The sequence below is a fragment of the Lissotriton helveticus genome, chromosome 7, assembly GCF_964261635.1.
Source record: "Lissotriton helveticus chromosome 7, aLisHel1.1, whole genome shotgun sequence".
In the NCBI taxonomy this organism is placed as follows: domain Eukaryota; kingdom Metazoa; phylum Chordata; class Amphibia; order Caudata; family Salamandridae; genus Lissotriton; species Lissotriton helveticus.
Window position 1 is genome coordinate 1,702,162,850 of NC_136068.1, and position 14,484 is coordinate 1,702,177,333.

General features: G+C 43.7%; 1 pseudogene; it reads right to left on the minus strand.

The window, feature by feature from the left end:
* Positions 1–14,484, minus strand: part of LOC144769647 (IgGFc-binding protein-like) — a 1,000,379-nt pseudogene that overhangs the window by 726,871 nt on the left and 259,024 nt on the right.

A 14,484-nucleotide genomic window follows, 5' to 3' on the forward strand; every position in this document is an offset into this window, starting at 1 on the left:
CAGGGTTGTCACCACATGAGGTGTTAATGGGGAGAGCAATGAGGCTGCCATCTATTCCAGCTACTGCACTGTTAAATATCACAGATGATATGATCCTGGACTATTGTAAGGGGCTGTCTGACGCCATGCGTTCTGTGTCCCTTCAGGTGCAGGCTGCAGAGGTTCCAGCGTGCCAGGGCCCTTGCCATGACCTGTATCCTGGGGACTGGGTCCTGGTGAAGAAACATGTGAGAAGAAGCTGCTTGGATATTCGTTGGTGTGGGCCCTACCAGGTCATCCTGATCACAAGCACAGCTGTAAAGGTGGGAGGCCTGCCCAATTGGATCCACGCGTCACATACGAAAAGGGTTCCAGCACCTCTGGAAACAGCTCCTCTCTCGGATGGACGTCCAGCTGAGGACCAAGAAGCCATAGAGGGGGCTAGTCAAGCTGTAGAGGTGCCCGCGGAAGCAGGGAACGAGTCTGACCAAGCTGAGGACGGTCAGTACAACAGCGAAACTGAAGACGCTACAGAAGGAGAAAGTAGCTGGGAGTACGAGTCTGACCCTGACAGGTCTGAAAGAGAGCGAGAACAGACCAGAAGGAGAAGGAGTAGAAGGGCACGTGGAGAAGCTAATTGGCCGCAAAGAAGGAGCTCTAGCCTGAGGTCAACTCCAGAAGCAACCCTTCCTCCGATATCAGAAGACTCAGATCCAGAAGAAGGTGCTCAGGGCGCTGAGGCACCGGACCGAAGAAGGTCAAGAAGAGTGCGTGTGCCTAACAGAAGATACTCCACACCTGAGTGGACATATCTGGCGACAAATGTCTGTGAAACCGGAGACAGGGAGGATCCGAGCGGTGGTGGTGTCCAGTTCTGAGCCCATTATCACCGTGGAAATACGACTGTTGGTACCCGGTGTCGAACAAGAAGGGTCGCTGACATTCGTGCTCCCCAGACCTCCCCGCCTCAGCAAGTTAAAACATATGTTTCTTACAGAATTGCAATTCCCCGACTTTGGTACAACGATAACAGCACATGAAGAGCACACTCTTCGCTTGGAAATATTGAACTATGCTATTGAAGCTGCAACCACAAATCTGATAGTTGACTGTTAAAGGATTTTGTAAATAAAGCAAGCAGAAAAAGAAGATTACCTAGCGCCCAGGAAGCAGAGAATTTTAGGGAATCCCTTGAGTTGATGGAGAAGGGCTAGGGTTGTCTTTTTGAACTGTTAAAGGACTTTTGCGAAAAAGGCTGTCAGCCTCCAGCTGTGTGGATTCTAAAGACAAAAAGGATTTAAAAAAGACTGTAAAGGAACGAGAGTAAAGGAACTTTTTGCAAAGATAAAGAGAGAGCTATAATATCTGACGAAATGGAGGCCGGCACCCCGAACCGCAGAGCTAAATGTATAATAGGTACACTAATAGTAGGAGTGATAATATTAATAGCTTTAGTGGTAACAATTTCTTATGTAAAGGGACATGAAGAAGAGGTAAAGGTAACTGATGTGAGTTCTGTAGTAACGCTTACACCTATTGTTGCTGGTGAGAAAAGGGAAAACACTCAAGAGAAAGCGTTATTGGCTGCAGAAGCCCGCAGGTTACATGTAGACGAGTCCCAAGGAGACTTTAGGTCAAATGCTTATGCTAAACTTTTATATGAATACGTGGATGCCATGGAGGTTAAGGATTGCTACGTCTGCATGCAGTTGCCGGCGTCTGTAGATGAAGGAATTCGCTATCATCACCTCCCTCTGACATATGGCATTACATGTAGCTTATTGCTTAGTATATTTTATGAGAGAGATAGTTTTGAATACTATTTCTCTAATTATGATTCAGTGTTGCCAGAAGTCCCAAATTATAAGCAGATGAACAAATGGGATTACTGGAAGAGTGAAGACAGATTGGCCAAGTTCTTCATTCCTTGGATTACCTTAGATACTTCACATGCCCGTAGAAATAATCTGACATGCAAGGTGTCAGAAGTCGAGAAAAAGTTCATAGGGCAGGTGGATGATCGTTACAGGAGACAAAAGATTTTGAAAAAATCAGGACAAGGGAAATTAGATTGGACCGAGGAAGAGAAGTCACATAAGAGAAAGGGTAGTAGTGGTCCAATAGCTTTAGATAAAGCGCAGAGAGGAAAGCTATGTCTTCACCGAGCCAAAACGTATTATGAAAATGTATACGTGGGTGAAGTTGACTGTGAACATGCTTTTAATTTAGAGTACTACACTAAGGATTTCCTGAAGGGAATGCAAGTGATTCCAAATGTGTATTTTGTATGTGGAAGAAATGCTTACGTGAGACTACCTGACAACTGGTATGGATCATGTTACTTGGCAATTGTCTTCCCCAAAATATATCATGCACAAGACTTAGTGATCATTGAGGGTCAGACATCATCGAGGGGAAGGAGAGATGTAGGTGATGCCGAAATGGTTGGAGATGTCTTTGGAGCTATGTTCCCTCTTTTGGGAATAATCCTTAATGATGTTAAAATTAGACGACTGGCAACAGTTGTCGACAGGTTGTCTGCCAGCACTGCTCAGTCCTTAATGCTGGTAGAAGGAGAGATGCAATCGATAAGGGCTATGGTTCTTCAAAATCGGCTTGCATTAGATGTCTTATTAGCAAAAGAGGGCGGAGTCTGTAAGGCTTTGAAGGTCCAGGAATGTTGCACTTACATTCCAGACCTTTCGAAGCCCCTTGAGAAGGTTATTAAGAACATAACTAATATACACAAGGAAATCGAAGACTTGAGTAGAGAAAATGTCTGGGAAAAGGTGGGCCACGGAATGAGTACAGTTGGAGGGTGGTTTTCCACCTTAGGCAAAAGCTTTATTTGGTATATCCTAAAGCCTATCATCATAATATTGATCTGTGGGATAATATTGTGGGGATTGGTGAGGGTATTCAAATGGTACAGAGCAAGAAGGTCAGAAAGGGCCCAAAGAGAACAGTTGCAGAGATTGGCTGCCATACAAGATAATCAGTACAGGAGCCTGAGAGCTCTGGAAGCGCAGAGAATGCCAGCAATAACGGCAGTTTAAATGTTAGTGATGACCCCGAGAGGTCATCAAAGGGGGGAACTGAGAGAGCGCAAACTGATTTAAATATATGAGTACATCACACTTACCTGTAGTAAGCACAAATCATGAAGAGAAATGCCATGAGTGCTAATAGTATTTGCAAATATATTCTGAATGTATAGCTAATATAGAGATTTAAGTAGAAGTGGAACTAATACAGAAATATGTGACATTATATGACTTTATTAGATGTGATTATTTTTGAATCCATGTCGTGAAGCTGCTAAAACATAAGGTGGTATGTGGTTAAGAGCAGAACGTGGTAGGCCTCAGGGCCAGAGCTGGAGCTAAAAGGGAAGGTGTTTCTTTTCACGACACAGATTGTTTTAACGTTTTTGGTCATTGCATTAATGGGCCATGATTTATAGTAATGTTTATTGAATAATAGAATAAGAGTTTTAACATGCTTTAATTAAATGAAGAAGTTGAATGCTATAATCATAATGAGAAATATTGTAGGCCTGAAATGTTTTAGCATTGATTTACACGTACATGTCTGGGCTGAGAAATGTTGCAAGCCTTTTTAGAAGTCTATGAGAGTTGGGTTCTTGGCGGCAGATATCTGTCTGCAACAGGAAAGGGGGGATCCAATTATAAGTGAATGAATAGAGGTCTGTTCAGTGGACGGCCCAGACATGGAGGAGGGTTCTGGAATGTTTAAGGGGTATCAGCGGGCCGGAGAAGAGTCTGAGAAGCAAGGTCAACTCTAACGTCTGAGGCCCAATACAAAGCATCATGGAAAAAGCCTGAAGTTGCACCACGTGAGAGGCGTTTCGCAAGGGGCGTCTCAAATGTTGTTGACTGTTTTGTATTAGGGACAGCACCCCTGGGTGGAGTTAGAGCAGAGACCTGAGGACCCTTTAGAGAGCGGATGGGTAGGCAGAGAGGGGTCATGACTGGAGAACTTTAGGTTTTCACCAAGAGACTTAGAGTGGGTGACTTCCCTTGGGGGTCATTCACTGCTGACACCTTTGTTAGGTTGGGATTTGGTTAAGTAGGGATACCATCTAGAACAGGGTAGGGACGCCTAACCTGTGTTTGTTTTCCTCCAATCTAAATGAAGGAGCGATATGCGTCTATGCTTATAGCTTTATTATTTTTAGAACTTGTGTTAGTGATTTCTGTTGCTCGTCTGAGGGCTTTTCGAGAGCACATGTATGTAATTGGACCTGTGTATCTCGTGAATCTCATTCTGAGATGTCTGTATTTGCAGCTCATTATATCTTTACAATAAACTTTTGAAACCTAGAAGTTGTCCGTGATCTTTGAGAGTAAAGTCCTTTATTGGGTGAACTAACTTGCAGATAGGTGTACTGTTTTCTTCCAAGACAGGCAACAAAGGTTCAGTCGACCAGATCGAGGTTTGGATCAATAGATATAAGGTATCGATCAAAATCTCGCCCTTTCAGGTATATGACAAGGAGAGACAACACAGGAGTGACATAGAGGCAAAAGACGAAATTACTCTGATATGGGAAGATCAATAACTTTTCTGCCAATTACTGATGGCCAGAGAAACTCCCTTCTCATCTACAGCAATAAAATACTGCAGACATCTAGGAGTAAAATGTAACCCTGAACTTTCTTTGTGTCCACAAATTGTTTCAGTCTTAGGCATCCGTTTTTCAATGCAGAGATCTTCTACCGCCTCGAAAGTCAGTAGCGCATGTTCTCATTACCTCATGGATTGATTGATTGACTTTGCAAACAGCTTCTACCTTGCCCAACCAAATTATCCTATCATCGGCCTACAGACGGGACAGAACGCAGCTGGCCTAATGGAGCTTTCATGCACATGAAAGTTCACTTGAAGCAACTGCACTGGCCCCCAGGGGCAAACATCTGATTGTTTTCACAGGGCTTTCTATGGGTTAGGCCCGAAATATATCACAGCTAGATTTTAACTATACACCTACAGATGCTTGAGATCCTCCAATTAAACCTCCTCCACATCCCCAATTTCAAAGAGGTTAGAAGGGGTGACTTGTTTTTCAACTATGTGGCAGCAAAAGCATAGAAAATGCTCCTATCCCTTCTCTCTTCCATTAAATTAGAGTCTTTTTAGGAAGCAACTCAAAACATGTCTGTTCACTGACATTTAAGAGCCTGAAATATGGCTTAGATTTTTGGGTAGTGCCTGGACGCTCTTGCTGGGTGGCTGTTTTATAAATTCCAGGCATTCATTCATACTCATTCCAATTGTCAATAGAGATTTGGAGAGACTGGGTGATTTTAAACATTGGGTGCCATTTCACTCAGTGTACCTTGCAAGCGGGCCTCCTATGTGAAAATCAAGAACCCTACCCCTAGCAGAAAGATAGAAGCAGAAAATGTTATATCTCAGCGAATATAAAAGAATTTGTTGTGGGGCCCGGGTCAACATTCTGAAGCCAGGCCTTTCATAGAATGAAGGCCTGCTTAAAAGTATGATGCAAACGTCCTGGAGGGAAAGAAAATGGCCGGCAGATCCAGCATTGAAGCCCACTAGTGATGTTAGCTGTTATAGCTTTCTCGTCATTAATGAACAGAGCTGTTATACTATAAAATCCATAAATACAGGAGGCACAACAAATGAGTCCTGGGCCATCAAAGAGCGTGAGATTCCCCTTCTGACATCCCAGACTCTTCTGGTGTCCCTATACAGCTGACCTACCACCTGTGTCAACTAGCAGCATTTGGTGATGTTAGGAGACACAGAAATGATATATGTGGTGAAGGGGTGGAGACAAAGAAATTATATTGTAATGAAGATAAAGAGCAAGTACTGAAGTGCTCTAGAGGAAACCCTCTGATTTTGCAGGAGGTGCTAAATCTGGATGATTATACACTGGTTTAATTTGCTCCTTATACAGGAAGATCATGGCAGAAATTATTTGGTATTTACTCCTCCAAAAATCATGTCTTCCTCCCCCGTTGCAGCCGTGCTTTCTGCTTTCAGTCTGGAAGGCCATAAGACATCGGTGGGTAAACAGTTTAGTTATCATCTGTTGCTCTGTCATAGCAGTGGATTATGAGAGTCAGAAACTGAAATTAACGATTGAGGCTCTCTACTAGAGCCATGCACAACAAAAGATTACTTGAATAGTGAGGAAATTAAGACATCAGTTATGTTGGGGAAGGGCCTATGCCTACTACGAATAGAGTATGTTACAGTATAAGGATGGAACATAAGTCAGTTAGAGACACAGTGAGGGAGTGTAAGAACGAAGGAAAGAGGTAGATTAAGAGAGAGAGGAGGCAAGAAGGAGGCAGCTATAGAAAGGAGAGAATGTTATGAAAGTGACATAGGCTTATAGGTCATGGACAGTAAGACATGGAAACAGATTGAAATAAATGGTGTTTAGGTATACTTACGGCAGAAGGAACCACTTCTCCAGGCCTGGATAGTGACGCCAGCAGCCTGGCATGCAGCCACATAACTTTGGATGCTGTGGCACAGGATGTTCTGATCGCCATTGCCCGCACATAGGTCAAAGAGGCAGTTGTTGTAGTATAAATCCGTGATGATGATGGCGTAGCAGGCGCTTAGAGGACCGCCGGCTTTCTTCAAGAAGCCGCAGTAGTTGACCTGCTTGAAGTCATTCATCTGTGAATTCGGACAGACAGGGCAGGCATTGCCACTTCCGCCACAGCCTTCATTGCAGCTCACACCAGCAATATTGATTCTCCATCCGGTGCCAAACTTGGTGGCATCTGGAGCCAGAGTCTTGTCGGGCAGCATGAACTCATCACTGGTGTCCCCATTATAATTACCGCACAAGCCTTCGAGTTGGCCTTTTTAGTTGCCAGGGACAGTGACCACAACATGGTAAACCAGGTCATAGCTGACCACTAGGCCGAAGTCGGTTTGCACAATGATTCGGATCCCTTGCTGATAGACTTGAATTTGTCCTTCCTTCAAGGTCAGTGGGAGGTTATTGTTGATTCCGTTCACCTGTCAAAAAGTAAAATGTGACGTTATTGGCTCACGTATTATTACACTTGAGATTGCTTGTCATCTCAATTGTTAGTGAGGAAAATTGCAGTACATCAAAAGCACGCCCACTGTAAACATTTTGCTGAAATATCTGTTATGTCTAAGTTATTTACAATTACCACGGGACAATGTTCATTGCTTTTGATTCCGTTTTAGTTTTAGTTCAATTACAGGCAAAAGACAAAGATTCTAAACATATTGATCAAGGATTCGTGAGAGGGCAGCCAGCTACCTGGATGCACTGCACGAAAGGGAAGGAATACAACGTACTTAACATTATACAGCACATTCATGTCGTTTCCATGCACTGGCACACTTTTGACTACCAATGCACATGGTGCAAGGATGCCTGAATTGTAAGCAGGATTGTTTTTGTGCAGGAAGGGACACTTTCCTGCACAACAACAATCTTCTGAGGCATTTTCCTCTTTCTATGTGTGATGCAGAATGAGGAGAAATAAAGAGATTTCTCCTCGTCTCATCTCACCTGGGGAGGAGTAGCATTTTGATGCATATCCAGGTATACCAGTAATGGTAAAAAAAGGGAATGCGTCAAAATCCATGGGCAGATGCATGGGAAAAACCACATTCCACTCATGGAATGGCTCCCTGAGGCAGAGTAACTTAGATTTATCAGGCCATGCAGGGCCAAGCCAGGTGGCCTTGCGTGGCTTCCTAAATTTTACTTAGTAGTTGTGTTGCCCTTGAGCTCCATTGTGTGGGGCAAGGGCGATGCAACTGCATGATAAATATTCCCCTCTATGTTGAGAGTGTTACAATACAAAATTAAGCTCACTATGGTAATGTGATTGTAAAGTTCACCATTACCCCAGTGTCCATAGCTGGGCCAATATAAAGTGTGTTCTGAGAGATGTTTGTTCATGTTTATTTTCCTAGCAGTGTTTGAGCAATAACATTTCAGTAGTGTAATGACTGAAATAGTCCATAGACACACGCATACCCACATACACACACACACTTACCGAGCAATCCACAAGCAGCGTCTTTCTAAACCACTCACCCTTCCTGTTTGAGAGACAGAATCTTCTTCTTCTCCTAGTAAACTTTTTTATCCCCAGGGTCTTCTCGATTATTAATCCCCAATCTCTGTTCCACATAGATCCTGCTGTTCTAGCCTTCCCTACTTGTGCTGTCAAGTGATTATGTCATCATTTGTGTGCATTGTGAGCCAAATAAGTAAATAAATGCATGGAATTTAAATATTGATAAAACTCCAGTAGTTTTTCAAGTCAGTGTAAAAGATCAATATTTAAGTGCAAGTGTCAATAGCCTGTGGAGGTCAAACTTGTGGAGGGACGGGGCAGTTGCGTGTTTCAACTCCATGGATATTGGACTATGAGGTATAATAAATTGCTTATATATAGCACTGAATGCCTTTAAATGTGCTAATGTTACCAGTTTATTGGTACTATCCAACTTGACCTAATGCAGAACTTGCAGATCACAATGAATGTCAGCAACAGGGTTAAATGATATGAATGACTGACTTAGTTAGGTTTAGTTTAGAACTTTGCAACAACTGACGCATTTTCAGATCATGACCTTGGCTTACCCTGACAACTCCTTTCTTGTTCTGCAGGAGCATAATGTTGTATCCATAGACGTCAACCATTACCATCTTAGTCACCGACACTTTCCCATTTCCATACTTTTCATTCTCCACACTGATGGTGAAGGGGACGAGCGCATTTATAAGGGAGATGGTTCTTGACAGTGTGTATGTGCAGGTACCTTGAAAATCAAAGGGCAGCCCATCGAAAGTGCGACAATGAGGATCCCCTGCTGCCCAGCACTGGGCCGAACCAATGGGCTGACACTTCAGGATGCCATTGATTATCTTACACTCCTCATTGGCTTTGCAAGAAAATGCTTTGCAATCTATGAGTCCGCCTCCCATACAGGTGCACTGACTAGAACACAGGCCATTGGGGTAGAAGACCTCTCCAAGCTTGTAGTAGATGCCGTTGTATTCACACCCACACTGGGAGATGGGAGCACACTGGCTACCGCTGAGTACAAAACCTGTGTCACAAACACAGCCTTCCTTGCAGTTCGCATTGCATTCCACTGAGCGAGTGAAGCTGTAGCAGGTGGCGGGGCAGCCACTAGGACATGGTTCATATTGACTATTAGCTCCACAGGATGAGCCTGAAATAAAGAGAGAGCAAAGAACCCATTAGCAAAGATATGCTCTTGAAACAGTGTCAACTCTATGTGCTTTCTTTATTACATTTCTCTATGGTTGTGTCTGAAGTGTGATGCACATGAGTCTGGATAGTTCACACATGGCTTAACAAGTTAAGCTTTTTCCTAATTTTAAGAAAAATGTATGGTTGAGTCTCAGTGATCTAGAAAAACAAGCCAACAAACAATACATGTTCTGTGCTAATTGTGTTACATGGAAAAGAAAAGTGTTTGCTATCCTTGCTCCATTGATGGAAACCCAAACGAAGCACTATTGCTTCTGTTAAGCAATTTTGTGTACATTAAACACAGAGCCCGCGTTATTTTCTCTGTTCTGGTCTCTTATGTCCTTAACACACATACTTGCTTGTTGTAGCTCCCCCCTGCATTTTCAAAATCTACATAAAGAGCTTACAGATAAATTGCCTATCTAAGCATCATGTGATATACCATTCTTATGAAGATTATGAAAACATTCAGTAAAAGTCCTCAGTTTTCTATCTAGTTTTAAAGATATGGAACCCTGGATGAACCACAAGTGGTTCAAGTTTAATAACAGTAAACCAGAGGTAATCCTGCTGGTAGTACCCACAGACTTGATAGACAGCTGCCCCTCTCTCCAGTCTCTGTATACAGAAAAGGGTGATCACAGCACACAAATGTATAGAAAATGCCAGCTCTTACTAAAATCGGAAGGGCCTTTCACTGGCTGCAAGATTCTGTTTAAGTTCCAATGTGAACTGCATAAATCCAATCCTGTTTTTGGATTACTTTCAAAATAAGACCTTCTGATATACCTTTAATCTTCCAAATTGAAATGTTCAATGCTCCACCTTTGGTGGTAGGTGAGAGCAGTTCCTAATTTGTGAAACAAAGAGTGCTGGTGCCCAAGGGTCTGCTCAGAAGCTAGCTGCAAATCCAATTAAAGTTAAGGGTGCAGAATACCATGGCTGGTAGTTTGTAATCCACTACCAGACACCTCCTGCTCCTTTATCCCACACTAATAGGTTTCTACTGTCTCTCTTTGTGACAGATTTTCTGTCTTTTGCTTCCTCTATCTTACCCTTTGGATTGTTTTCCCTCTCCTGCACGTGATAAATATGTGATGTGGTTAAATAAGTGCAGGTCCACAAAGTGCTGGTGCCCCCTACTGACAACCAATGGCTCAAATTAAGCACTGGGTGGTAGGTGATTTGACTCCTTAGAATCTTGACTTTGGAACTTTTGTCTGCACATATTGTTCCTGTAATCACCACCATCCTTCATTCAACCTTAAACATGGACCAGTGACTATGGACATCTTTATGAGCCCCATGCGCTGGCTGAGTGTCCCATTCTGGGGCGCTCCAGTGCGCAAACCTTGATATCATATCTATGAGACCTCACAAAGCCACTGTGCTTGAATTTGGATGGCCTCATAGATATGGAGTAAAGCAAGGCAGCGCAAATTGCTGCGTTGCCTTACTCTGCACTCAAGAGGCGTTTCATGGGCATTGCGTTTGTTGTTCCCATGCGACAATCATAGATTTTGACGCGTATCCAGATTTACAACCCCATGCAAACCTGGGTAAATGACTTCCACTTCCTGAGGTGAGGCATAAGGAGGAGAAATAACGTTATTTCTCCTCTATAAATCCTCTGTGCTACATTTCGCTTCTTAGGATTGTTTCTGTGCAGGAAGGAACCCCTTCCTGCACAAAACCAATCCTGCTGACAATACAGGCACCTTTGCACTGTGATGCAAGGGTGCCTGTATAGGCGATAGGCTGCTGAAATGGTGCCGGATCTGGGGGACAGGACAGGAATGCAGTGTATTGGATAAATAGGGTGCATTCCTGCCCTTTCACTTTGACATAGGGCAGCGCAGCATGACATGCTGCCCACGTCAAAACCCCATAAATGAAGCCCCATGTGTTCTAAAGAAATCATTACTTAGCTCGACTACATCTGAAGACACTGGATACAGCAGTCCTTTTCCTGAATGTGCCACTGACACTAAACGTCTTCAGTGCAACACTTTGGATGACCTAAATTACTCTCTTTAGTCTAATGTTATTAGCCCTCGTCTGCTCTGTGCAACAAGGTTGGGATTTTGGAAAGAGTCAATTATGGAAATGAATAATTGTTGTGTGTTAGATTAATATTAATGCGCTTATTTTTTAGTGGAATGTTTGTGATGGTTAACATTGGCAATAGCAAAGTGTAAAGAGCAATTTCAAGATTAGAGTAATGATTTAATTACGTTATTTAGTTTAGTCTACCAGTAAATGTTTTTGTGCACATTGTACTATATTCTGTGTATTTGCACTACTTGAATTATATTCATATCTTAAATAGAAAACAAGAGTGACAGCAGGTTACATTAACTTCAAATTACACAGCAACATTGGTTAGATGGGCTTATTCAGAACAAGAGAAATCATCCACACATGAACAATACTCAAAGTAAATAACAAAAAAGATATATTTGGCCGAATTAAGCCAAGTGAGATGTCAACTCTGCCTCCTTTACAAGGGGTAGTCTGTGTGGTGTATCCACTCTCGCTGCAGCAATGCTTGTTAAAATCTAAGCATTTTTGTTAACTCGACCTTTCCCACCTAGCTCACAATGTTGCTGTCATTATGCACTCTCCAGGACAGGAAGTTGCGATTACTGCAATTCCCTAGGCAGCGGGATGTAAAGACAACACTCTAAGATGTCTTGCAATATATATTTCTGAAATGTGGATAGTAATTGATACATTCGAAATCTGTTAATCCTTCAGCAAAATCATGAATGATGGTCCAGTCGGATTTGGAGTAGACTGATTTGGAAAGACTGATTTGCAGTTTTATGCGGTGCAATTGTTTGTTTGCAGAAATGTGTATTTATGTGCATTCTCACCCAGTACATTAACAGCATTTTACTCTAATCCAGTGTCTATCTTCGAAAGGTTATATAAACTGCCTTTCTTTAAATTGTGAATATACTCACTGCAAAACTTGGCAGTCCTCCAAGCGTACACTTTAATCCCAGCATCCTGGCAAGCAGCAGCATAGCTAGCGATGACCTGGCATATGATGTCCTGGCGCCCTTTGTAGAAGCAAGCGTCATACACACAGTCTTTGAAGGCGCCCTCTGGGTCAACGACAGCACGGCAGTCCCGGAATGGGCCAGCAGGATCCACCAGGACAAAGCAGTCTTTTTTCTTCTCTCTCTGCTCTTTCTCCATCGATGGCAGATCAGGACAGTCAGCCTTGTCAGCTTGGGAGCAGCCGGGGACTTCCCTGACCACCCAGCTCTTAGCAAAGGCGGTTGCATCTGCTGTTAAGATGTTGTCCCTCGTGGTCAGCTCCTTGCTTTTGTCTCCGTCGAAGTCACCACAGAGACCGCACACGGCACCCGCGTATGTGCTTGGGATTTTTACTGAAACGTAGGACTGCCAGTCGTAGGTGACAAGTAGACCAAAGCTGGTTTGCACGTAACATTGATATCCTTGCTTATAAATTGAGAGCTTGCCATTATCAGCACTGTAGGGCAGGTTGATTAACAAACCATTCAGCTGGAAAAAAAACACAGAATGTAGACATCAGTATTAGCATCTATTCAAGGTAAAGTACCAGGGGGCTCATTTATGAGCCCTTGCGTCACTTTTACGCTGCCGGTGCGTCACTTTTTGTGACGCACCAGTGGAGTAAAAAATGTGCCTTGTTGCACCATATTTATAAAGTGACGCATCTAAGCAGATGCGTCACTTTGTAAACCCCTGCGCTACATTATACCTGCGCCAGGTATAATGTATGCAGAGGGGACGTTCCCCCGCAAAAAACCTCGTAATAGTGACGCCGTGAAATATATGAGATTTCACTGCGTCACTTTTAGGACGCTGTTGCGTCAAAATCTTGCGCCTGCCTCACAGCAGGCGTAAGACTGACGCAGGCCCTTTCGCATGGGGCTTGCCCCATGTGAAAGGACACATTGCTGGAGTTGCGTCACTTTTGTGACACACTCCAGCAATGCGTGACTTTTGCGCTTACAGATACGTCAGAAATACTGACGTATCTGTAACTCCTTGCGACATGATGCGTCATACATTAAATATGATGCATCAGGAATGTCGCAAGGAGTGCGCACTGAGAAGTGACGCATCGCTGCTTTCACGCAGCGATGCGTCATTTCTCATAAATGAGGCCCCAGTTATATACCCAGGTAAGTCAGGGTGTATTTGTACTGTCAGGGTGGGCTAACACTCGCCTGCCCTCTACCTTACCGTGAAGGCACTATGGGATATCCACACTTCCAGAACAGGAACCCATTCTTCCCTCCACATTCCCGAAGTTTCTTTCCAGCTTAAGGGACATTCTCACTAGTAACCCTTGCCAGGATGGACTCCTACTTTCATGGGTGCACCTGCATCTGTCTACCACTTTGTTGCCTCTAGAACTGCCTTTTTTGCCTGCAGCTGTCTTTATTGCCTGAAGTTTAAAGTTCTCTCAATATCCAAGGGCCATGAATAGGCATTAATAACAAATAAATCATACCCTCAAAATGTGGCTAGATGGCTTGTTTTTCATGGGACTACTTTGGTGTAGGTTTATAAGAAACATTCCTATTGCATTTCTTTTTTGGGTGATATTGCGCTTTCATTTTGTCCTTTGAAATGCATTGTAGTGAAAGCCTGTCTTCGAGGGTCACAAGTAGTTACAAATATAAAGGGTGATAACAGATTTCAGTCGCAGTATAAATCATTTGTTGCTGGTACCATACCATTGCACTCATTCAAAGTTTAGCGGTCTTCCTGTAGGACCGTCACAGTGATCTTGGCGGTCTCAGGAAGACCCCCATGCTCATTGTGAACCCCCCCCCCCCTCCGGATTAAGAGTTGAATCCATGGCTGGCGGTGGGGCGCTAAATAGCATACCGTCGCTATGACAGCGCCTACAGCATGTTCATGCACAGTGTGGCATGCACCATGCCATGCATTCCATACAGTGCACGCACAACTGTGCACTTTTGGGGGGGCCCATCATGCACCCCCACATGCAACCTCATGGGCAAGTTAGCCATGGGGCCCTGATGGTGCAACTGCCCATGCCTTTCCTGCAAGCATTTCATGGCGGCTGCCCGCCGTGAAATGCTTGGAGGAATGGCAGGTCCGATTCTGATTGGCAGGCCAGCACTGCTGGGATTCCTGAATGCTTTCCACTCCGCTGTGGAATCCCGGATCTTGGCAATGGCAGTAGTTATTG